Source organism: Megascapheus bottae, chromosome 24 (genome assembly GCF_031878675.1).
Source record: "Megascapheus bottae isolate mThoBot1 chromosome 24, mThoBot2.hap1, whole genome shotgun sequence".
NCBI classification, from domain to species: Eukaryota; Metazoa; Chordata; class Mammalia; order Rodentia; family Geomyidae; genus Megascapheus; species Megascapheus bottae.
Genome location: NC_143532.1, coordinates 20,436,350 through 20,459,975, shown reverse-complemented (window position 1 = coordinate 20,459,975; position 23,626 = coordinate 20,436,350). Strand labels below are relative to the sequence as shown.

At 39.4% G+C, this 23,626-nt stretch overlaps 1 protein-coding gene across 1 annotated transcript in view; it reads right to left on the bottom strand.

Moving 5' to 3' along the window:
• The window catches only part of Ces5a (carboxylesterase 5A), a 257,321-nt gene that overhangs the window by 175,293 nt on the left and 58,402 nt on the right, over positions 1-23,626 (bottom strand). Inside the window, exon 2 of the mRNA XM_090357626.1 lies at positions 5,922-6,007. The gene's annotated coding sequence lies outside the window, so the exon portion shown is untranslated. The remainder of the gene's footprint in view (positions 1-5,921; positions 6,008-23,626) is intronic.

The following is a 23,626-nucleotide window of genomic DNA, read 5'->3' as shown; positions in this document are numbered from 1 at the left end:
GAAAGAAAGAAAGAAAGAAGGAAGGAAGGAAGGAAGGAAGGAAGGAAGGAAGGAAGGAAGGAAGGAAGGAAGGAAGGGAAAGAAGCAAGCAATTCTGCAAGTATTTCTTGAGTATGCCTTGTCCAAGACAATAAGCCAAGTGTAAGACACAAATATGAAAAAGACTAGTCCTGGATCTCATGAAATGCCAAGGGACAGCTGCAGTGAACACAGCTGGAGCAGTCATATGCAGAGAACACAAAGAAAGGAGGCAAAATTTCACCCATGACTTTAGGAAACACTTCCTGCTAGAGGTGGCATCTGAGCTGACTTTGAAAGGTTGGAAAAAGGGAAATGAAAAATGATCTGAGTAAGGAAGTGGCATTCATTTTCATCCATTTACCCAATTAACACATCATTACTGGACATTTTCTGTCAGTCACCCAGCTAGAAGACGATGAAAAATTCTAAGTAAAAATCAAGAGTCCTTGCCTTTGGGGAACTGCTAAGGAGACAGATAACAGCAAAAATACCAAACCTTCAGGTGCAAATGCATTGTAGTCAAAACCATGAGGGCTGTTTAGACCCAAAAAGGCATTGCTGGGAAGTTATAATGAAGTTGAGGTATGAAGATGTGAAGGCTGAATCAGAGCAATCTTTGCCAAAAGAAGGAAATGCAGTGTTCCTAAAGGAAGGAGCAGCAAGCTCAAGGTTTAAAAAAAAGACAAAAGATGACTTCAAGAGGCTGGGGCAAGCTAGGAAGGAAGGAATGTTTCAAGTGGTGAATAGAGTCAGGGAGATAAGCCTTTGGGCCAGCAATGAAATAGTCTTGAGAGTCTTAGTAAGATATCCTTGCCTTTGAGCCAAAGAGTGATGTTAAGTCTGAGAATATTTTAATTGGATATTGTGTGGTAGACAGGTAGAAGGAGAAAGGACAGAGTTTTATTTGAAAAAGATGATGTACAAAGTGGAGGGACTGAGTGAAGCAAAGAGGATAAAGTAGTAGTCCAGCAGGAAAAAAAGTAGTGGCTAAGCCTAAGAAGGCAGCAGTGTAGAAATATGGTCAACAGGTAATAAGAGCAGAGGCTGGCAATGAGCATCTATAATGACAACTACTCAAGGGTTAGAGGCAGGAAGGTTGCATGTTTACAGCTAGCCTGGAAAAGTTAGAGAAACTCTAGTTTCAAAAAGTAAAAATAGGGCCAGGATTATAGCCTAGTGATAGCGTGCTTACCTAGCAAGCACAAAGCCCTGGGTTTGATTCCTTGGTACCACATACACAGAAAAAGCCAGAAGTGATGCTATGGCTCAAATGGTAGAGTGTTAGCCTTGAGAAAGCTCAAGGAAAATGCCCAGGCCCTGAACACAGCTGGAGCAGGGACTGGCAAAAATAAACAAACAAACAAAAAGGTTGGGCTGGGAGTTGGCTCAAATGGTAGAATGCCTAAATTTTACAAGGCCCTAGGTTCAATCCCTCACCCTACCCCCCCCAAAATAAACAAAAAATGGGGAGAAGAGCTTTAGGGTAAGTAAATAGGAGTGCTTGGTATACTGTGGGAGATTGGCAAAGGGGATGTTATGGTATATCTGGCTTTTGGGAAAGAGATGAATGTACAATTCTCTAGAGGAAGACAATAGGAAAGAAGAGCTGTTGTGATAGAAGACATGAACTATGGAAAGACAGAGTTGGGAAGGTTTTGTGAACACTGGCTGTCCCTCAGTAGACTATAAATTCCTAAGAGCAGAGATTCTTTACTCCATACCTACTAGTTCACTAACTGTTAAGACAGCAAGTTCAAAGTAATAGCATGTATACTAAATGGAAAACTAGTTGTGGGGGCATAAAAGTATGTATTAATGTGGGAATGCACATTTTGAAATGGGTTAAGACATTCAAGATAAGCTGTTGAACAAAAGGATAGATAGATACATGGGTGACAGGTTGGGCAAAGGTTGACACAGGACCTATTAGATTATCCAGGGAGAATAATTAGAGAAAGAGTAGAAATAGAACCTGAATTTAATGTTTAGGAATTACAGCCATCAGAGTCAGGTAGAGAAAGGGAAATGGACAAAAAGGAGACAGAGAAGGAACTGCCAAACTCAGAGGGACTGTTCCAAGGACAGAGTCAGCAGTGTCCATTGCAACTAAGATGAGAATTGAAGAATGCCCTTTAGGTTTAGCACCAGTGAAGTCATCTGTGACCTTTGTGGGAACTATTTTTTTGTGGGCTGATGGTGTAGAAGACAGACTGAAGGCGGTGTGGAGTGGGAGGTAACAAAATAGTAATGGAGTAGACATAAGTCTTAAAGAAAGTTAAGAGCAAAAGAGGAAGAGGAGGTGGGACAGGGACTTAGCAAAGGTGGGACTGGAGGAACGTTTGGGACATGACAGTTAACCTGCTTTAGCTAGAACAGTGATTCTCATGCATTTTATTTTCTGCCCCAACATCTCTTGATGGAGAATCTAGATCATTAAGAGACATCAGAATGACAAGAAGAAGGATTTATTTCATATGAGGGAATGAGCTTGCTTTTTTGGGTGATGTTCATTTAGAGGTAGGGGTCTTATAGAGAAAACAAAGGAGAGATTTTTGGAAGGTAGCTGTAAATATGGATTTAAGCCGTGTCAGCAAACTACATCTACAGGTCAAATCAAGCCTGTCACTTGTTTTTGTATGGCTGGCCCATGAGTTAAGAATGGTATTTATATTTTTAAATGGCTGGGAACAAAACAAAGGAGAATACCTTGTGACATGTAATTACATAGTATACAAAGCTTCTTTTGTAGTACTAGGGTAGAGTTCATGACTTGTGACAGACTATTTGACTCACATAAACCAAAATATTTTCTATCTAATCTCATAATAGAAAAAAAATCTGCTAACCTTCTAGCAGAGAAATCAAAACAACTTCCTGCAGCCAACATTATAGGACAGAATTAAGTGAAAAAGGACCAGATTGCATTGTGTTTTAAGGAAAGTATGTGAGTGTCAATTTAGGGTGTGATTTCCTTGGGTATATGAAGGATACTTACTCTTCTCTTCCAGGAGGTTAGTGTCAAGGACATATCTTCAAGGAAATATTGAGTACATCAACTGAGTCTCTTTCTTTTTTTTATATGTGGAATGGAGGGATGGAAGGATGATGCTGGGGTTTGTACTCCTGGCCTGGCTATTGTTATGCCTTTGTCTTCCATCTTAAGCAAAGTTTATGGCACTTCTCTTTGAAAGCATTTATCACCTTGGTAAAAATATATATATATATATTACTAATTTTAGTATTCTTGGTTGAATGACTGCCTTTCCTGCTGTTCTTGGAAGTACGGTGGTTATGACAAGAGAGCTGCTTGGTCCAATCTTGGCTATACTATGTAATGACTGCTATCTGTGACTCCCTTACCCTCCCTTGGCTTCAGTTTTCTTCTCAGTAAAATGTCAACACTGAGAATCTGTAAAAATTCAATAAGATAACCTGACTTATCTTACTGAAGAACTTGGAATAGTACCAGTAATAATCTAGTGTGTTAAGTATACATTATTAGTAGTAGCTATTTGGATGGGCATAATGTCAGAAAAGAGTTGGAAAGAGTAAGGATATGACTTAAATTTCAGAGCCAATGAGTCTATAGTGATGTCATTTCCTGAGACAAGCAATAAAATTGGGGAGAATGTGAGGGACCTGCCATATCTGGGTGTCTGGGAAAGGCCAAGTGGCCATGCAAGGTAAACAAGTGGGAGTGGAGTTGAATAGGATCAGTGATTGAAACAGAGAACTAGAGAAATGTGGACCAAGCATAAAGTGATTGAGTGGGAAACAAAATAGTTGTTTTGGCCAGTGAAAAAATGCTGTAGAATTATTTCCCATTGCTTCTGTGTGGTTATATGTTTAAATATTGAGAACTAGGATGAGTTTGTCTTATTGACTACTAGAAACCCTGTTCTTCTGGCATAGCACCTTGCATAGAGTAGAAACTCCATAAATATTTAGCAATGTTAGGAGTTTCAACAAATGTTATCACCCACCTTGGATTTCACAAGCAATCCTCTTACATAATGATATCTTTCTATTTCAAACACTTTTTATCTTGCTGCCCATGTGCCCATGTGGCCATGTTAATTCTCTGGAGGTAAGAGTAGGCCAGCCCATTCATGAAACAGGCTAAAAATAGGAGTGAATGTGCTCAGGAAAGAGCCTGTTTGAATCACCGAAGGATGGTAGACAAATACCCAAAACCCTAGTGTTGAGTGTTCTATTAGTTGAGTGTTCTATGAACCATGCTCTTGCCAAGGATTTATGTCATGGTGTCCCTGTTGGGCTCATGATCACCGCACAGTAGCCAGAATGTAAGTTCACAGAAGAGTAAATGCTACATAAAGATAGAGGAGTTTTAAAACATCTGACCAGAGCTTCAAAACTTGTCAAGGAGGAAAGTATCAGTTCTCTGGCATCTCTCAGACCATAGTCATTTGACCTGCCAAGTATAAGCCCCACAGGGAAGCAGCTTTTTGGAAGCAGGTTGACAGCAGACCAAAGATGAGAAACAGATCTAAGATACAGAACTTGGTGATTATGGACAAGCTACCTCCTTATCTAACTCTGCTTGCCTCAGAGGGACCAAGACTATAGAAGATATAATGCTCTTTAAAGGAGCTCTATGGGACTGGGAGTTTGGCCTAGTGGTAGAGTGCTTGCCTAGCATGCACAAAGACCTGGGTTCGATTCCTTGGTACCACATACATAGAAAAAGCCAGAAGCGGTGCTGTGGCTCAAGTGATAAAACTCCAGCCTTGAGAAAGCCCAAGGAAGTGCTCAGCCCTGAGTTTAAGACCGGTGACTGGTTAAAATTTAAAAAAGAAAAAAGAAAGAAAGTAAAGAAGGAGCTCTAGAAACATGGAGAGGAGAGTATTTCTAAAGTACCTTGGATTCCACTTTCCCAAAAGCCTGATATTGGGCTAGTGAATACCTCTTTTGCTAATATACCAGCAGTGCCTAAGAGGCTATGAGAAAGTAAAGAAAATAAACAGGGCCACTGATACCCCTCTAAATCAAAAATCTTCCCACTTATGTGAACAAGGCACAAGAGCACATCATAAAAAGGAGCCAGTAGATATCTACTGATTCTGTGTCTAGCAGTTGGCCATTGTGCATCTCTCTTTTGACCTTAACAACTTTGAGAACTACAATATCCTCATGTTTTAGGCAAAGAGTCTAGGTTCTAGGGAGATAAAGTAAATTGTTTAAGATCATACAACTAATGAATAGCACAGGAATGTGTGCAAAGCTTCCAAGTTCAGGAGCTTTCCACTATACTACAATCAGCTCTTCTCAGTTCTAGAAAAATCTTTTCCAGGGATAAAATTTTACTGGCCCTGAGAGATTCTTCCAAAAAACTTAGTATCTTATGACTGAACTCTCCATACCTGGTGAATAGGAATAGTCTTTTTTATCTACTATAATTCTTTCCCAATTCAATTCAACGTCTCCCAGCCTCTACTGTGAACACTGTGTTATTGTAGCAACAGGGGACCCAGGAATTCAGATCCTTCAGGAAGTGAAAGCCAGGGCAAGGACTGGAAAATGAAACTCACCCACATGTAAAGAGAATAGGAAGCAGCCATAGAAACCACAGAAGGAAATATCTCATTCCTTCCCCAATTACAGAGAAATCCACATGGTTACAACAATCTCTTCCACTGAGAATTCTGGAAGTCGCCCCTGTCAATGCTTGGTAAATTGTAGGTGCTAAAAAATGAGTCATTGTGCTCAGTCTCCCTTTCTTCCTCGCTCTCATATTCTCTAAACCTAAGACTTCATTTTATTTATGTATATCACCCTTTCCTATCTTCTTTTCCTTGATGTTCCATCCTTGAAGTCTTCCTGGGTTTGGCAATTACTTGCAATTCATTTGCCCTTATCTTTCCAAGCCCAGTATCCCTTACTCTTTTTACTGGCTCAGGTAACACTATAAACTACGAGGTAGCTCCTTCAGCCTACCTTCATCTTGGACTGGTGAGTCATTTGTGACCTGTAGATAGAAAAAAAATTCAGAGTTCAAATACTTCTTACTCCTAAGCCAGTCACATTGTTAACATTGGTTTCCTATAAACCCAGCCTCATATGATCCTGTTAGACTTGTTCCTGGACTGTATGTTGCTTTGAAACTGTCAGGAAAAAGGGAACTATGATATCCAAGAGCTTACAGCTATGACATACTTTTTCTGAAGGAAGACTTCTCCAACTTTGATCCTTCAATAAACTGTTGCAGTGTCATGTTCTGCCTATAAAACCTGTAAACATCACTAGTAGACAGAACTCTGAGCATTCTATCCTAGTTCATGTTCAGTATTTGTTAACTCTGTGACAGTTATTAGAATTTGTATAAAAAGCAGATTCTGTGGGATCTGGTGGCTCACACTTGCAATCCTAGCTATTCAGGAGATTGAGACTTTAAGATCAAAGTTTGAAGCCAGTCCAGGCAGGAAAGTCTGTGAGACTCTTACCTCCAATTAAGCACCAAAAATTCTGGAAGTGGAGCTGTGGCTCAAGTGGTAGAGCCTTGAGCCAAAGAAGCTCAGAGACAGCACTCAGGCTCTGAATTCAAGTCCCAGGACACACACACACACACACACACACACACACACACACACACACCACAACTCTAAATTTATCATATGTCCAATCTAGACTATACATATATATACACACATACATACAAATAGAGATTATATATGGTCTCTATAAACTCATACAGTGTCTGTATATGTTCTAGATTCTCCATAGTTAATATTTATATATGTATATACATTCAGATACAACATGAATGTTAATGTGGGACTATTTGAGAGGATCAGCAAGAGAGAAAGGTAAAGGAGTAGATGATTGGGAATTGATAATATCAAACTGTAAAAAGAGGAGATGTAAATGGGAAATACTAGAGAGGGTTAATCAAAGTACAATAAATTTGTATGTGAGAATACATTAATAAAAATGTATAATAAAAATTTAGCTTCTGATTATAGTATAATTGCTAGAGCCAATCATATCTGTCATTTTAATTTTTATAATAATGAAATAACTATTTATGCCTAAATGAAAACAACTGAGGTTTCTGGTTTTGTCTATAAGTTTGTACCAAAACTTGGAACCAGGGGATGGGAACCTACTGTGGTGAAGAAACAGGGATCAAAGTTTAGAGAATTTGAGGCGGATGAGATTTCAGGGACAAAGTAGCAAGCAAGAAAGAATTACAGGAAAGAGAGCTTTATATGATTTCATTGGGTGATCTTTAGTCCTTTTATAGATATAAAGCTTTATATTTATAGGCTATAACTTCATGAGATTACTCAGAAACAATTATCAAAGAACAACTACCAAAGAGCTATATATAAGGTAAAGAATTATCATAACCTACATGTGGTCAAGGGACATTCAAGTCCTCACCAACCACAATGAGGAAAACCTGTTTAACATCCAGAGAATTCAGCAGAGACCTTAAACCCTGAAGCCCAAACTGGAACAACTAACAAAGTTAATGTAGTTAATTCTATGCAAATGTCTACTTAACAATAGTAAATTAACTCTCAGAACAAACTATAGCAAGCATTTGAACAATTTAATGTTCTGCATACAAATTATTTTAATGTTATGGATGAAAACAACAAGAAAATTCTAAGCTATAAATGTGAAAAGTCAATTTTAGAAGCAGATCAGAAATTATATCATATAAGAAACTGAAAATAGATAGATTATTTCCAAAAATATTAAAAGACTAGCTGGGCACTGGTGGCTTATGCCTGAAATCCTACCTATGCAAAAGACTGAGATATGATGATCCTGGTTCAGGGCCAACGCGCAAGCAGGAAAGTCTGTGAGACCCTTATCTCTAATTAATCAACCAAAAAGCCATAGAACTGTGGTTCAAGCCTTAAGCAAAACAGCTCAAGGATAAGCCTCAGTACCAGTGCATACACACACACACACACACACACATTAGAGGACAACAGAAGCAAATAAAAAGAGGAATGAAAATGATTTTTTAAACTTCAAATCCACATAGACCTTCTAGGGCTCAAAGTAAAATATCTGCCATAAAAAAAATTTAACTGGATGAGATTGATCATATTGGGTACTGCAGAAAAAAAGCTCAGTGAATGTGAAGACAGGAAACTACAACCATGCACATACAACATAACTGAATTTCTAGAAACAAATAACAGATAAAGAAGTAGAGAAGATCCATTACATACAGGGGAAAGGGGGAATTATTGTAGACTTCTTATCATAAACACAGCACATAAGATAATAAAGTGATTTTTTTATCCTGAAAAAAGTGTCAATATTTTTCCAGAGGCCAGTGAAAATATCCTTCAAGAATGAAGAGCAAAATTCGGAGAAAACATATTGTCAGAACCAGCAGTGCATTTAACAGATTTTAAATGGATGTTTTTTGGAGAAAAAAAATAACTCCCAAAAAAATTTCAAGTCTCTGCAAAGCAATAAAGAATACAAGAAATATTCAATATGTGAATAAATATAAACTATTTTTCTCTTTTAAAATTCATTTAAGCTAGGTACCAGTGGCTCTCATTTGTAATCCCAGCTACACAAGAGGCTGAGACCTGAGGATCAAAGTTCAAAGCCAGCCTGGGCAGGAAAGTCATAAGACTGTTATCTCCAATTAGCCACCAGAAAACAGAAAATGGCGCTGTCGCTCAAAGTGTTAGAGCACTAACCTGAAATAAAAAAGCTGAGGACAGTGCCCAAGCCCTGAGTTCATGCCCTACAAACTATCAAAAAGAAAAACATTCATTTAAAAGGTAATTAAAGCAAAAATAACCGCAATGACTCTGAGACTTATACCATATATAGAAGTAATGCACAACCATTGCCAGGCACAGATGGCTCACTTCTGTAATCCTACCTACTCAAAGGGCTGACATCTGAGGATAATGGTTAAAAACCAGCCTGGACCGAAAGTCTATGAGACTCTTATCTCCAATTAGCCACCAAAAAAGCCAGAAGTGAAGCCATAGCTCAAATGGTAGAGCACTAACATGGAGGATTAAAAAAAAAAAAAGGTCAGGGACTAGCCCCAGGTCTGGGGTACACCGCCCACACATGCACGCGCATGCACACACACACACACACACACACACACACACACACACTACAACCATAATGGCATAGAACTTGGGAAGGGATATGTAAGTATATCGTCTTAAGAAGTAGATCTACCACAACAATACAAATAGAAGTTTTATACAAATAGTAATAAGATTTAAAATAAAATATACTTGACAGGGTACCAGTGGATCATGCTTATAATCCTAGCTACTTAGGAGATTGAGATCTGAAAATCACAGTTCAAAGCCTTTCCAGGCAGATAAATCTAAGAGACTTACAATCAATTAACTAACAAAAAGCTAAAAGTAGATGTGGGGCTCAAGTTGTAGAACACTAACTGTGAACAAAAAAGCTAAGTAACATCACAAAGCCCAGAGTTCACACCCCAGTACTGGCATGAAAACAAATTAAACTGAATAAAAAATGAAAAACATAATAAATGAAGTGCAAAAAATCTAATTAATTCAAGAAAATGCAGGAGACAAAAGGAAAGAACACAAAGGAAAGACACAAGTGCCAATATGATAGATTTAGAGAGTGATAGAGTATCTTCATATATATATGAAGATAGTATAATAAGACAGTTTAAATTATTGTTTGTTTTTTGGTGGATCATGGAGCTTGAACTTGGCCTGAGTGCTGTCCCTGAGCTCTTCAGCTCAAGGATACCTTCCTACCCTCGAGCCAATCCCCATTTCCCATTTTCTAGAGGTTAATTGGAGATAAGAGTCTTAGGTTCTTTTGTACCTGAGCTGACTTTGAACCTTGATCTCAGCCTCCTGAGTAGCTAGGATTACAGGTGTGAGCCACTGCACTCAGCAATTAAAATTGTTTTTAAGAAGGAATAAAAGGTAAACTAATAGAAGGGGTAATTTTGACCCAAGCATATAGGGAACTATCACTATGAATCCCTTTGTACAATTAATACATACTAATAAAAAAAACCTTCTGGAGGAAAACTTAAGGAATATGGTCCTATACTAACCATCAAAAATGGTTTAATGATTTGACAGGGAAGGGGGAAAACCAAGACGCGGGGGGGGGGGGGTAAAGGGTACCAAGACATGTGAAAGGGTATCAATGTATGTGAATTAATGCACCTTCTATATGGCAAATATCATGTAACCCTTTTATTAATTACAATAAAAAATATATTAAAAAATGGTTTAACGGCGGGCACTGGTTGCTCACACCTGTAATTTTAGTTATTTGGGAGGTTGAATTATGGTTTGAAGCCAGCCCTGGCAGGAAAGGCAGTGAGACTCTTATCTCCAAGAAACTACTCAGAAAAATCCAGAAGTGATGCTGTGGCAGAGCGCTAGACTTGAGCACAGAGAGAGCACCCAAGTCCAGAGTTCAAGCCCTGGGCCTAGCTCCCCTTCACACACAAATGGTTTAAGCCTAGAAATTGGATTTCATCAAAATAAAAATTCCTAGCTTGTGGCTCACACCTGTAGTTCTAACAACTCAGGAGACTAAGATCTGAGGATCAAAGTTCAAAGCCACAGTAAAGTCCATGAGATTATCTTCAAACTAACCACCTAAAGGTCAGAAATAGAGCTGTGGCTCAAGTGATAGAGCAGTAGCCTTGAGTAAAAATGTTCAAGGAAAGCTCCCAAGCCCTGAGTTTAAGCCCTAATACCATCACAAAATAGATTAATTAATTGGTTGACTAACTGAATAAAAAATTCTAATCTTCTGTTCATTGCAGCACTATTTACCACAGCAAAGATATGGAACCAATCCAGATGGCCCTCAGTTGATGAGTGGATCAACAAGATGTGGTATTTGTACACAATGGAATTCTATGCTGCTGTCAGAAAGAATGACATCCCCCCATTTGTTAGTAAATGGAAAGACTTAGAAAAAATCATATTAAGTGAAGTAAGCCAGACTCAAAGGAACATAAGCCCAAGAGTCTCCCTCATTTGTCAAATTCAGTAGAAACCTTGGCTCTCCTACCAGAGATTTACAATAGAACAAAATCTAGAGACATAAGGCCAAATAGTATGACACTAAATGGAAGGACCTCCAGGATAAGGAAACAAAAGCCATATAATGAGTGATTGTTGTCCTTAATGTACTATTTTATCTCTTATCTCTTTTGCTATCTCTTGGTTATATCATATTGTTACAATATTTCACCTTGTTATCTGATATATTTTATATGTGCTTAATTGGTTATTTGAAATTGGATAGGGAAGGGGGGAAATCAAGATGAGCAGGGGGAGGGTGGGAGGGAAATGGGGACCATGTCATGAGAAAGGGTATCAATGTTTGTGAAGTAATGCACCTTCTATCTGGTGAATACAATGTAACCCTTCTATTAATTACAATAAAATAAATAAAAAAATTCTAATCTTTAATGATGTGACTCTCAGAGTGAAGGTTTTGCGTTTCCAAGGGAGAATTCAGCATTCTAAAGTCAAAAAGTCCACGGGGTCTAAGTGGAATCCATGCAAAAAGGCCAGTGTAGCTAGTTTAGAAGAACATAAATATGGCAATAGAGTAAAGCATAAAATCTCAGAAGCAAAACCAAAGGATGTACAAGACTGGAACTGAAATTCTTGCACATCTTGCAGTGGGTACTGGCATTGAGAAAATGATTTGACTGTAGATAAGGAACCTGAAGCCAGGAATCCAGGAAGAAGGCTCTTATAGATATACAGACATAACTCATAGTTCCTGCTCTCACGAGATGACCTGGGAAAAAAGGAGTAAGCTGAAGAACTGTTTGGTAAGACAAGCCTTTGGAAGAAAGCTCTCTTAGAGCTTTCTTACCAAGCAAAGGTAGCCAAACCCAAAAGATGGAGTTCAAGCTCTGAAGCTCATTGCCCTGGCATTGAACCTGCCTCCATAACAATAAAACTTGTGAAAATTTCTTAAACATCTCATATCCTAGTTTCCTAATTTGTAATTTGGTAATACTAACTCCAAACTTATAGGTTGTTGAGTGAATTAGTGATAGTTAAGTAAAGCACTTCACAGAGTAGGTAAGAAATGATAGTCATTTGAGTTAGACCTGAGGTCATCAAAGATTTCTGGTACCATTTATAAAGTGTCTCTTCCATTTAGGCTTCAGAGATAGAGTCATAACTACACTGTATGAGCAATAATAAAAAAGACACACCTAGACACAATCATAAAGATAAGCAGCAATAGGTGCAAATATTATTTATCATTCAACACATTTACCACGTGCTACGTGTGCACCACAAAGGGGGAAGGGATCTTTTCCATTACATACTAGTAGGTCAGGGGCCTGATTACAAAAATTTGGGCCAAGGGGTTCATAATTTGGAATTTCCCTATTGGGAAAATGATGCCTTTTTAATTTGCAAACTGACCGAGGGTAGCCTACTTAGTCCAACATCCCTGTCACAAAGTGACACTTTGACGCAGGTAATGGAAGCTCTCAGGGAATCCTGGGAGACCACTGCTCCAGAATCCTTTCTCCATGAAAGAGATAGTTGTTAGGGTGTCAGGCAAGTACAAAGTTATTACAGTTGCTCTGATCTAGGGTAAAATATTTTTCTACATTAAAAGAGATGTTCATTTACTAGCGTCTACTGTTTACAAGGGTGGGCTGGTAGAGCCATACACTTATTCAGCAATGACTTCAGTTCCAATTGGCCTGTGTAAGATATTAGAGATGGATTAGGGAGACAGAAAAGTAAAGAAATCATGACCATAGTGACATGTTCTACCAAATGGGGACCAGAACAAAAAACCAAGGTCTTGACAGGATAAGGTAGAAGAAATTTCCCAGAAGGATTGAGGCATAAGTAGAATACTATAGCACAAAGGACAAGTAAAGTAAGCATGTGAAAGAATTTGTAGGTGAAGGTTTTAAGGAGAATATTGCAGGCAGAAGAAAGGTCAAGTGCTAAGGCCTGGCAATAAGAGAATAACCATTCATTAGAGGAATTGCCATCAGTTGATTGAAGCAGAAAATAGTCTGTGGCATTAAGCAATGGCCTAGTTATGAAGAGCTGTTGTACTTGGAAAAGAGTTATAGGATTCAGCAAATAAATGTCCAGGAGGCTAAACTGGATGAGTGCTACCTCAACAGGGTAGTCATGTTCAACACTGAAAGAGACCAGTCATGTAAATAGACAGTACCTAACCTGAAACATGATGACAGCTGTCTCTGTATTTTTAACCAAAAACACATTATCCTGGCCTAATTGTAATTTTTTTTAATCTGCCAGGCCTATATTAAGGGACACTCTACAGAATATCAAACCAGTGATCTTCAAAACTGTCATGGTCATCAAAATCAAGTCTGAGATACCGTCACAGCCAAAAGGAATCTGGAGAGGCCTGGTGACTAAGTATGATGTGAAATCCTAGATGGAATCCCAGGACAAGAAAAGAAAAGAAAAGAAAACTACCCATATTGAGATTCCACCTCACCCCAGTTAGAATGGACACTATAAAGAAAACAAATAATAACACATGCTGGTGACAGTGTGGTCCAAAAAGGAATACTACTATATTGCTGGTGGGAATGTAAACTGGTTCAACCACTCTGGAAAGCAGTTCCTCAAAACACTAAGCTGGGAGTTTAGCCTAGTGGTAGAGTGATTGCCCAGTATTCACAAAGACTTAGGTTGATTCCTTGGTACCACATACATAGAAAAAAAAGCCAGAAATGGTGCTGTGGCTCAAGTGGGAGAGCTCTAGCCTTGAGGACAATGCTTGGGCCCTGATTTCAAGCCCCAGGACTGTCAAAAATTAAAAATTAAAACTTCCTTTATTGTGAGTCACAGTGGAACCCATCTATTATCACAGCACACAGGAAACAGAGGTAGGAGGATCATGAGTTCAAGGCCATACTAGTTTATATATTGAGACTCTGTCTCAAAAAAAAAAAAAATCCAGACATCAGAACAACAGCAGAAAAAAAAATCTCCATTGTTGGTCTAAAATTTAAAATTCATAGGGCGTCCTGTCAACTCTACCTAGAAAGGAATTCATCCAGAGAATGCTAAGGAGACTCAAAGGCAGGAAGGTGCATGATGTAGATCTTGTAGATGTACTTTCTAGAAACATATACAAGAATTCACTCTTTGTGGCAAGAAAAAAAAAAAATGAAGGCTGAATCAGGGAAGATACTGCACTGAAGAACTCCAGCAAAAACAGTCAGGTTACATCTAAGCACCCAAACTTACGGTGTCACAAAACACAAAATCTCCATGCACACGAACTCCCTTTAAGGTCTTCCTTCCCATCCCTCTCTCTGCCTTTGACCCTTACAGTCACACAAGAGAGATACCTAGAACCCAGAACTGCAACATTGGAGGAGACCTCAAAGTAGTTAGCCAGGGTCACCCTTTCAGCAGGATTCCAACCTACATACACTTGCAAAAAACAAAAACAAAAACAAAAAACAACACTTCTTTGGTCTAATGCCTAACTTTTACTTCCAACTTGGAGAAGTATTTCTTCACCTTCATTCCAATTTCCAGTCTGCTGAGATGTCAGAAACTGCTTGCTATACTAACTAGACCTCCAGGGTAAGTCAGAATCAGGGTCTTGGAGCCAGACCTCCAGAAGCTCTTCTGTATGGAAAGAGAAAATCTGTAATGTGTATTTTGGCTGTTCAGGGACACACTTCTCCTCCTTCTTGATCCAAATAGGTGATGCTGCTTTATACCTGAGCTCCACAGAGATGAGGCAAAGAGGCTGCATTTAGCTCAAAACAGCCCAAGGGTTGAATCCAATAATTTTAGTAACACCTGAGAGAGCACAGAGAGAGGGGAAAGAGAAGAGTGAGGTGAACTCAACCACCAAAATCTCCTGGAGGAAATTAGTGACGCCAGCGAGCTGTTCCCACCCCTGCTGAGCTGTTTTTGCTCTCCTATGTCTCAGGGGACAGCCATCCCACTGTGGCCTGGCAGCCCTGGAAGACAGAGGGCAAAGCTCTCGGTCTGGCACATGCCTACCACCCATATATCCTTACAGAAGCCACCAACAAACACTGCCCTGTCCAAAAGGGGGAGGAGAGAGGAAATGTCCAGCAATCCTCTTTTCTCTGGAAATAGGATTGAAAATAGAGTAATCGTTTAAATGAGCAGTCCTGATGAGGCTATAAGCATCTCTCCCATTTTTATTATGGTGATGAGGCCTACTGAGAGAGCATAATCCCTCTCCCAGGCTCCCACAGATTGCCAGGCAGCCAGCCATCACCCCGCCCCTCGCCCCTCTGCATCTCTGCCCCAGCTGCATTAGTCTGATGGGAAGAGGCCCTAGACAAACTATCTCATAATGGCATTTAAAAGCAGAGTTCCTGGGGGCAGCTTGGATCTGGATATTCCTATCCAAATTCCCTCTGCCCTTGACACTGCCTTTTCCCCACCTCCCTTCCAATGTGGTCCAAATGCAAGGCCATTTTCAGCCAAGTAAAGCAAAAAAATATGCTAAGGAGCCCCCAACTTAAAGTGACCAAATGGAAAATGATATCTTAAGAACTAAAGGCTTTACCCTTTCCAACTGAACTCCCAGAAACACACTATCTTTAGAATCCTCCTATTCTTCATATGTATTATGATATTTAAGGCCTTTTCCTGGTCTTCCCTGTCAAAACCCAAAGATTTATAACTCTCCAACCCAGCTACAAAATCTATCCTGATAGATTAGTTCCTTTGTGCTTCAATATTTTATCTTTTATAACTCTTTATTGAAACTATAGGCCTATCTTATTAAAACAGATGACCTGGTAATGGCTGAAAAGCGAGACACCTAAGGAATAGGACAGGCAGAGAAGATATAATCAAGAAAGTAGAAAGGATATAATAAGCATAGGAGGAAAACATTTGAGACCACATTGTCTGGAGCTCATGGTAGCAAGAAAATGGACTGAAGATTTGGGCAACTGATTCTGCTACTGGAACCCAGGAGCTTCAAAACAAATCACTATCATGAGTGACTCTTAGCTCCTGAATAGAAGTTTTTCCTCTGTTCTGTTCACTCATTTACTCACTCACTGATCAGCCACGAAGCAATAAAGTACAGCAAGATTAAAACTGGATTTAAATTCAGAAGTTGAACCCTGGCCGTTTTGCCAGCTTTGCTCATCACATGACATTGAGCATGGTATTTGGCCATTCCCAGCCAGCAAAATGAGGCTAATGCCTGCCTTGCGCACTCCACGAACAAGGTTTCCATCTTGCAGAACACCAGAGGACATGATACTTATACAAAGTGTCATTCTGAACTGGGAACCATACAACCTATATGGCCAAATATAGCATCCCTGCTTATAGTCTCAAAATATCAAATAACATATGATCAGCATTAGCCATGAACATCATTAATATAGCAATGTTATTACATTGATAATGTCCTATGGGAGAGCATTACATACTTCAAAAAAATGTTTGTAAAAAGCCAAACTTTAGTAGCTTCAGCTTTATACATACTAGTGATAGCTTTGTGATCCTCATTAGGAATCACAGAAAAGAAGAGCAAAATAGGATAGGTGATCCTATGTCCAAAGGTAAGCAGCTTGCCTTTGTTAGTTTTTACATTTCTCCCTGGTTCAAGGCCTGTCGCCTTCTATACTATCCCAATCACAAAATACTCTTTCTAGAAAGAACTTCAAGAGGTCTCAGTCAAGACAGGATGTCACAGTGGCCATCTTAGATCAGGACAGGAAATGGGGGCCAAAAATGCCTAACCCAAAAGAAACTACCACAGATTTCCGACACTTTATACTCCAACCCTTATTAACTCAGGTCTATCCTTCTATTGTAGACTAAATGTTTGGTTCCTTCCCTGTTCCCCATATTCACAACTTTTAGTCTTTGAAGTGATGCATTTGGAAATGATGATTTTAAAGACAATCAGGACATTCATGAGTTCCTCATGAATGAGATGAGTGCCCTTAGAGAGATAACTCATTCTGTTAAAAGAAGATACACTGAAAATCAGCTCTCTGTGACAAAGAAGAATCTCCGTCAGAACCCCAGCCATCATCAACCAGTCATATCCCATGGATCTCACACTTCCTAGTCAGCTACCCAGAAATGTAAAGAAAAGAAACGTAAGCTGCCCACCTATGCTTTTTCTTATAGCAGCTTGAATAGATGAAGATGCTTCTCAACCTTTTACAGACCACCTATATCTGAGAAAGGAGAAAGACCCATAGATTTATAACTTCCACACTGTTCCATACCCCTTTCACCTCCTTGGTCAGACAGGGAAATAATTGTAAAACCATGCAAAGTCCTTTGATCCCTTACAGCCCTTCCTGGGGGAAAAAAGTGGACATAGAAAATACTAAAATCCCCACCTCTTCATTTCTTCTTCCACTGTCCCAATTCAGGTTATGTTCATCAGATGCCTCCTCCCACGTGTCCCTGTTCCCAAGACTCTTTGTCCTCACCATACTCCTTGCAGAGCTACTTCTCCAAACTCCTGCTCTTGGCTTAGCCAGTCCTGCATCTGCATCTGCATCTGCATCTCTGGAAGGTACCATATCACTCACAAACTCATTGTCAATTCCCAATCCCACCTCGAATACTTTCTCCAAAGTTGCATACCACTGTGGTACCTTGGAGTCTAGCTTTCTATTCCAGAACAACTTGCATGTATTGATTTACTCACTGCAGGTTTCATTGTGTCCAAGATGTATCAGGTACTGTGCTCAGGACGGACATGTACTAGAGGGCAAATTCAACCAGAATCCTGGGGCTCACAATCTTTTAGGGAAAACAGACATCAATCAAACAGCCACAAAACAAATGTGTGATTTTATGCAAACTGTAATAGTTGATCAGAAAATATAAGTACACAACAGAGAGCTAAAGCAGTGTATTGGAGTGGGGTGGGGATCATGGCAAAATAGAGAGCTAATATCTGCAAAATGAAAAGTGATAAATGAGATGGAGGGAGTGCTAGCTTCACAAGAGAGCATTTTAGGCCAAGAGAGCTTCCTGGATCTGGGGTCTGTGAGCAAGCCTATGTCACAAGGCTCAGGACAGGGCAGGACAAGGGCAAGGTGATACTCTAGAGTATTGGTAAATTAAGAGCTATGCTGACAAGAATTTAACCTAAGAGAAGTAAGAAGGGATTAAGAGATTTCAACTGGATGCTAGTGGTTCGCACCTATAATACTGCCTACCCAGGAAGCTAAGATATGAAGACTATAGTTCAAAGTCAGCCTGGGCATAAAATCCTGAGAGACTCTTATTGCCAATTAACCACCAAAAAATGAAAAGTGACACTGTAGCTCAAAGTGGTAGAATACCAGCCTTGAGCAAAAAAAAAAAAAAAAAAAATGCTGAGACAGCTCCTAGGTTGAGTTCAAGCTCCATGATGAGAGAGAGAGAGAGAGAGAGAGAGAGAGAGAGAGAGAGAGAGAGAGAGAGAGAGAGAGAGAGAGAGAGAGAGAGAGAGATATTGAGATTTCAAGGCAGAGAGATTTAAAGCCTATAGAGCATATGACATAATTAGTGTCTTGCATTTTGAAATAATCATTCTAGTCTAAGGAGCCAGAGAGTCCAGGGGTGACATGGGGGTCGACTCCAGAGAAAATTGTCTCCATCAACTGCAAGAGCAGTTGATGTAAACTTGGACTAGGAGCTAGAAGTAGACAGTGAACCAAACAAATTAGTTTACCAAGCCAGAGTTTACCAAGCCAGATGGATGGGTGGTTCCATTTGGAAGGATGGAACATTGGAAGATAATCAGATTTGGGGCCAAAGATCCTGAGATCTATTTGGGACAGAATGGGCTTAGAAGGCCTTTGATGTTTTCAGGTGAAAATAACACTGATGGATGGGTCTGAGATGGAAGCACAAATTTCCATAGACATGAGCACATGGATTGCAGTGGAAGAAATGTACATGAATGATACTGTCCTGTATCCCAACTTAAAATGATGCAGTCATTCCACCTAAGCCTGCTGCCACAAGGTAGCAGTTGTTTGCTACCGCACAGTGACCTGACTGGCCTCTATACCTGCTCTTGCTGCAACAGCGCTTTTTAGATCAGTTTATAGTCACTTGCTTCCATGTCTGTGTTCCTACTAATGGTCCAGAAACACCTTGAGGTCAGAAACTCATGGCTGTCTTCCCAGTGTCCTCAGTACACAGGGTACAGTCTCTCCTTTGCATGAGCAATGAAATCTAAGCCCATTTTTCTGATGCACCACAAAGTTCCTGTGTATTGCAGCCTTGGGAACAGGCAAAAAGAATCAGACTACACTTAAAAGTTCATCTGAACATGGGAAGGGGTATCGCTGTTCAAGAAGTAATGTACCTGATGAATATAACTATAACCCCTCCATATATCACCCTGACAATTAAATAAAATTTTAAAAAGTTCATCTGAAATCCAGTATCAGACACTCAGAGGGGAAATTTTATGCCTGCCTTTTCCTTCTAAAAAGCCAAGTTGGGTACTGAAACATTAGGAGAGTAGCATTGATGTCTTTTCACTGTTACTACAAATAGGAAAGCAAAGATTTGAGGATTTATTTCTCACTTGTTAAAGAGAAAGAGATAGAGAGATGAGTAATTCTGTCATCAAACACCTTGTAGTATAATTTCTTGCTTAGAATACAATACTCTGATGCTAATTAAATAATAGTTTTAGGGGCCAGGAGTTTGGCCTAGTGGAGTGCTTGCCTAGCATGCACAAAGACCTGGGTTCGATTCCTCTGTACCACATACATAGAAAAAGCTGGAAGTGGTGCTGAGGCTCAAGTGGTAGAGTGCTAAGCCTTGAGAAAGTCCAAGGACAGTGCTCAGACCCTGAGTCCAAGCCCAGGACTGGCAAAAAAAAAAAAATAGTTTTAGCTGGACACAGTAGTGCATGCTTGTAATCCTAGCTACTTAGGAGGCTGAGATCTGAGGATCAAGGTTCAAAGCCAGCCTAGGCACAAAAGGACCCGAGACTCTTATCTCCAATTACCCTCTAGAAAACCGGAAGTGGGGCTTGGCTCAAGGGTAGGGTGGTAGCCTTAAACTGAAGAGCTCAAGGACAGTACCCAGGCTAAGTTCAAGCCCCATGACCTCCCCCCTCCCTCCACACAAAAATGATTTTATACTATAGCATGGGGTATACTTTACCAAAATCTCAAATCCTGAGTCTTCAAAGAGCTTATACTCTTTAGAAAACATAGGGCAAAATAAATACCCTCTCTAGTGCCTTTTTATATTTAGGAAATAGTGTCATTCCTCCAATCAGATAGCTTATTAGCAGGTCATATGACTTGGCTAGATTTAAGTTCACATCCTGTGCTCTTGCCTGAGGTCCTTGTACACTACACAACTTGAACACTATTTATTTATTTACTCATAAAATAATATCTATTTTGTTATTTATAATAGATAAAAGTGAACCAAGGAGTAAATAGAACTGCCTCAGTAAGGAAATAGGAAACAATCGCAAGGAAGGCCCAAGGTCCATCCAGCAACAAATCATATTTGACCAAGACAAAGGGTCCACTAATAAAGTAAGGGAGAATAAGAAACATAACTTTGCAAGAATAAGGCCCCAAACCCCAGACTAAGGAGTTTGCACTTGACCCTGAAGAAACTGTATACTACCTCTGGACACTATGTTCTTTTTCCCCAAATTAGTGCAATGAAGATCTGGCTGCCAGTATCAATCTTGCCAAAAAAAAAAAGTGCCTTCTTGCACCCTGAGTAACCATAAAGGATATACAGGACAAGATAATAAACATCTTTATGCTAGCATGGAATCTCAAATACTAAAGTTGTATCTCTTATATCTTCAGACTGCCTAAAATAGTTTATGCTCAATGTATTTATTACAATAGTTCCATTAAATTAACAACATGAGAATGCAGAGCAGCTACAGGCTTTAGTGAAGGTGAGAGAATCCACACTTAGCAAAGCAAGACTTGAACCCAGGTTTCTCACAGAGTCCAGTAATCAAGGGCACTCAACTTTCTACCGAGGTTTCCCCCTATCATCAGCTACCACATTGATTACTTGAGTCTGTTGCCATAGTCCCTTCCTAAAAAAAGACAAACCTTCCAAATGACACTGATCATTCTAAGACAGGGGACTGGGAATCACTTACTTAAAATACTTGCTCACAATACCCAAGCTCTCCTTCCTACCACGTCTGGTCCCAAGGGGGAAAAAAAAAAAAAGCAAAAAAGCATAGTACTTCATTAACATAAAGGTGGTAGAAAGAATTCCCTGGAGATTTTTGCAGTCTCATTTCCCTAGCTTTCCAAATGCCAGAAAGCCAGCCTGGCTGTATTGTTAGCTTTGCTGTGTATTGTTATTGTAGTGTTTTGCAGATTGCAGTAGGCTTCTCTCACTCTACCCCCAACCCCAATAAATGAGGGGAAAAAAAACAGAATATCACTCAAAAGATTTTTCTGAGCTGAGGATGTAATTCAGTGGTGGTACACCTGCCTAACATGTGCAAGGGTGTGACCCCCAGGAGCAAAAGGAAAAGCAATTTTTCCTGTTCTCCTTGGATTTCATGATATGCTATCGTCTTCTGCTATCACAGCCACATTTTATTTTATTTTATTTTATTTATTTTTTGCCAGTCCTGGGCTTGTGCTCAGGGCCTGAGCACTACCCTTGGACTTTCTCAAGGCTAGAGCTCTACCACTTGAGCCTCAGCACCATTTCCAGCTTTTTTCTAGGTATGTGGTACCAAGGAATTGAACCCGGGTCTTCATGCATGCTAGGCAAGCACTCTACCACTAGGCCAAACTCCCGGCCTACACACATTTTATTTTTTAAAGGAAAAATATAAAATTCGTTTTTAACATTCCTACAAGATATGTGAGCAAAAATAATTGTAATAAAACAAATAGCAGACTCTTCAATATGTCATGTGAAGCATAAAAAAGCATTATACTCAAAAGCTAATTTTCAGTTACCACATTTACATTTCCCTTTTTATTTTCTGCTTCACCCTTTTGTTACTAAAGATGTTAAAACGGAAAGGGATTTGTCTCTTTTTCTCAAAGATCCAACTCTCACTGTTGAGTTTCTCCACACCTGAATTCATGCGACTCCTTCATCATGATAATTAGCTCCATGGTAACCACTCATGACATCACAAACAGTGCAGCAACAGAGGAAACCAGAGCTCCTGAGACTCAGTTTGATGCAAAAATCCTATATGCCCTCAAGGAGCACCAAACCAGAACAAAAGGAATTTTGTCTTGAGATTTTTTTTTTTTTTTGCAAAAAGTAATCTTTAAAAGCTATTCTTAGATTTTGACATGTATTGAATTTCAAAGCATCTTGCTGCATAGGAGCCTGAGAAGATGGTCAAAGATACATGAGACCTCTCAAAGGCACCCATAGCATCTGTAAGTGAAAGTCAGCTAATGAGACCAACAGATTCTAACTCAAGACATTGATCCAAAAATCATAATTGGATCTTATAGATATGTTTGATGCTCAAACAGAGAGTTCTTAAAAATGCTTCCATAGATTTATAGAAAATAGGTGTTCCTGGAAAGTCTTTTATTTTTCTCCTACCTTTTCTTATTCAAAATAAATGAACTGCCCAAAGCCTCAAGCCAAGGTTAAGAGCTATTAATAACTTTGTGGGCAGCAGCCAAAAGCAAAGTGGGCCCCACCACAATCACGTGGTGCCTAGCCACATAAGCATCAAAGAGAAGAATGGAAACACAGTGCTGAGGTGCAAGATGCATGCCAATATCTACTTCTCATGGGCAGTTTTCCCTGCAAATGGCTCCAGCTTTGGAGCTTAAAATTTTATTTTAACTATTATTTAGATCCATCCGAGCTCTAAAAATAGGGATTTCAAGTTGGAGACGTCAAAGTGCATTATTTATTAAAACCACAGCTGCTCCCCCTTGCATTCTTTCACAAGATGCTATTGTCAATTCAGGCTGCTTTAATCTTTGTGAGAGAGAGGAGAGGAAAGGAAATGAGAGAGAGAACAGAGAGAGAAAGAGAGATTGAAGAACTGAACTCACAATCGGGAAACCAAAAAGTAAATTCTTACCCACTGAATTACTAATCTGACGATTTCAATTTACACATATTTTAATTAGCCAAAGAAGGGCCCACCTATTTCTCCATGAACACAAGCCTTTAAAAGCAAACAGAAAATGGAGGAAGACAGGGTTATTTAAGGGCTTCTGAGGATTAACCTTGGCTTATTTTTTTCCTGAATTAGGGGATAACATTTTTGGTGGAAAACCTGATCTAAGAAAATACTGAATATGATTTGTGAAGACAAACGACTATTTTGATCAACAGAATTTCAGAAATATAAGGCTCTAGGCAGAGGGCTATAGCCATTTTTGTTTAAGCAAAATAACAAACTACGTTCTCTTCTGAACACAATTCATGGAGGAATTAAACTGCACAAAGTCTGTTGGTTGATTGAGCGAATGAATGGGTGAGTGAAAACTCCAGGGCTTTCACTCATCATGACTTTTAATGTCATGCACTTTTTATTGCATTTTAAAGGTATGTTAATGATTTTGCTTGTCCATCTTGGATCATCAGTGCCTGCTAACAGAAAAAAGGAAAGCAAA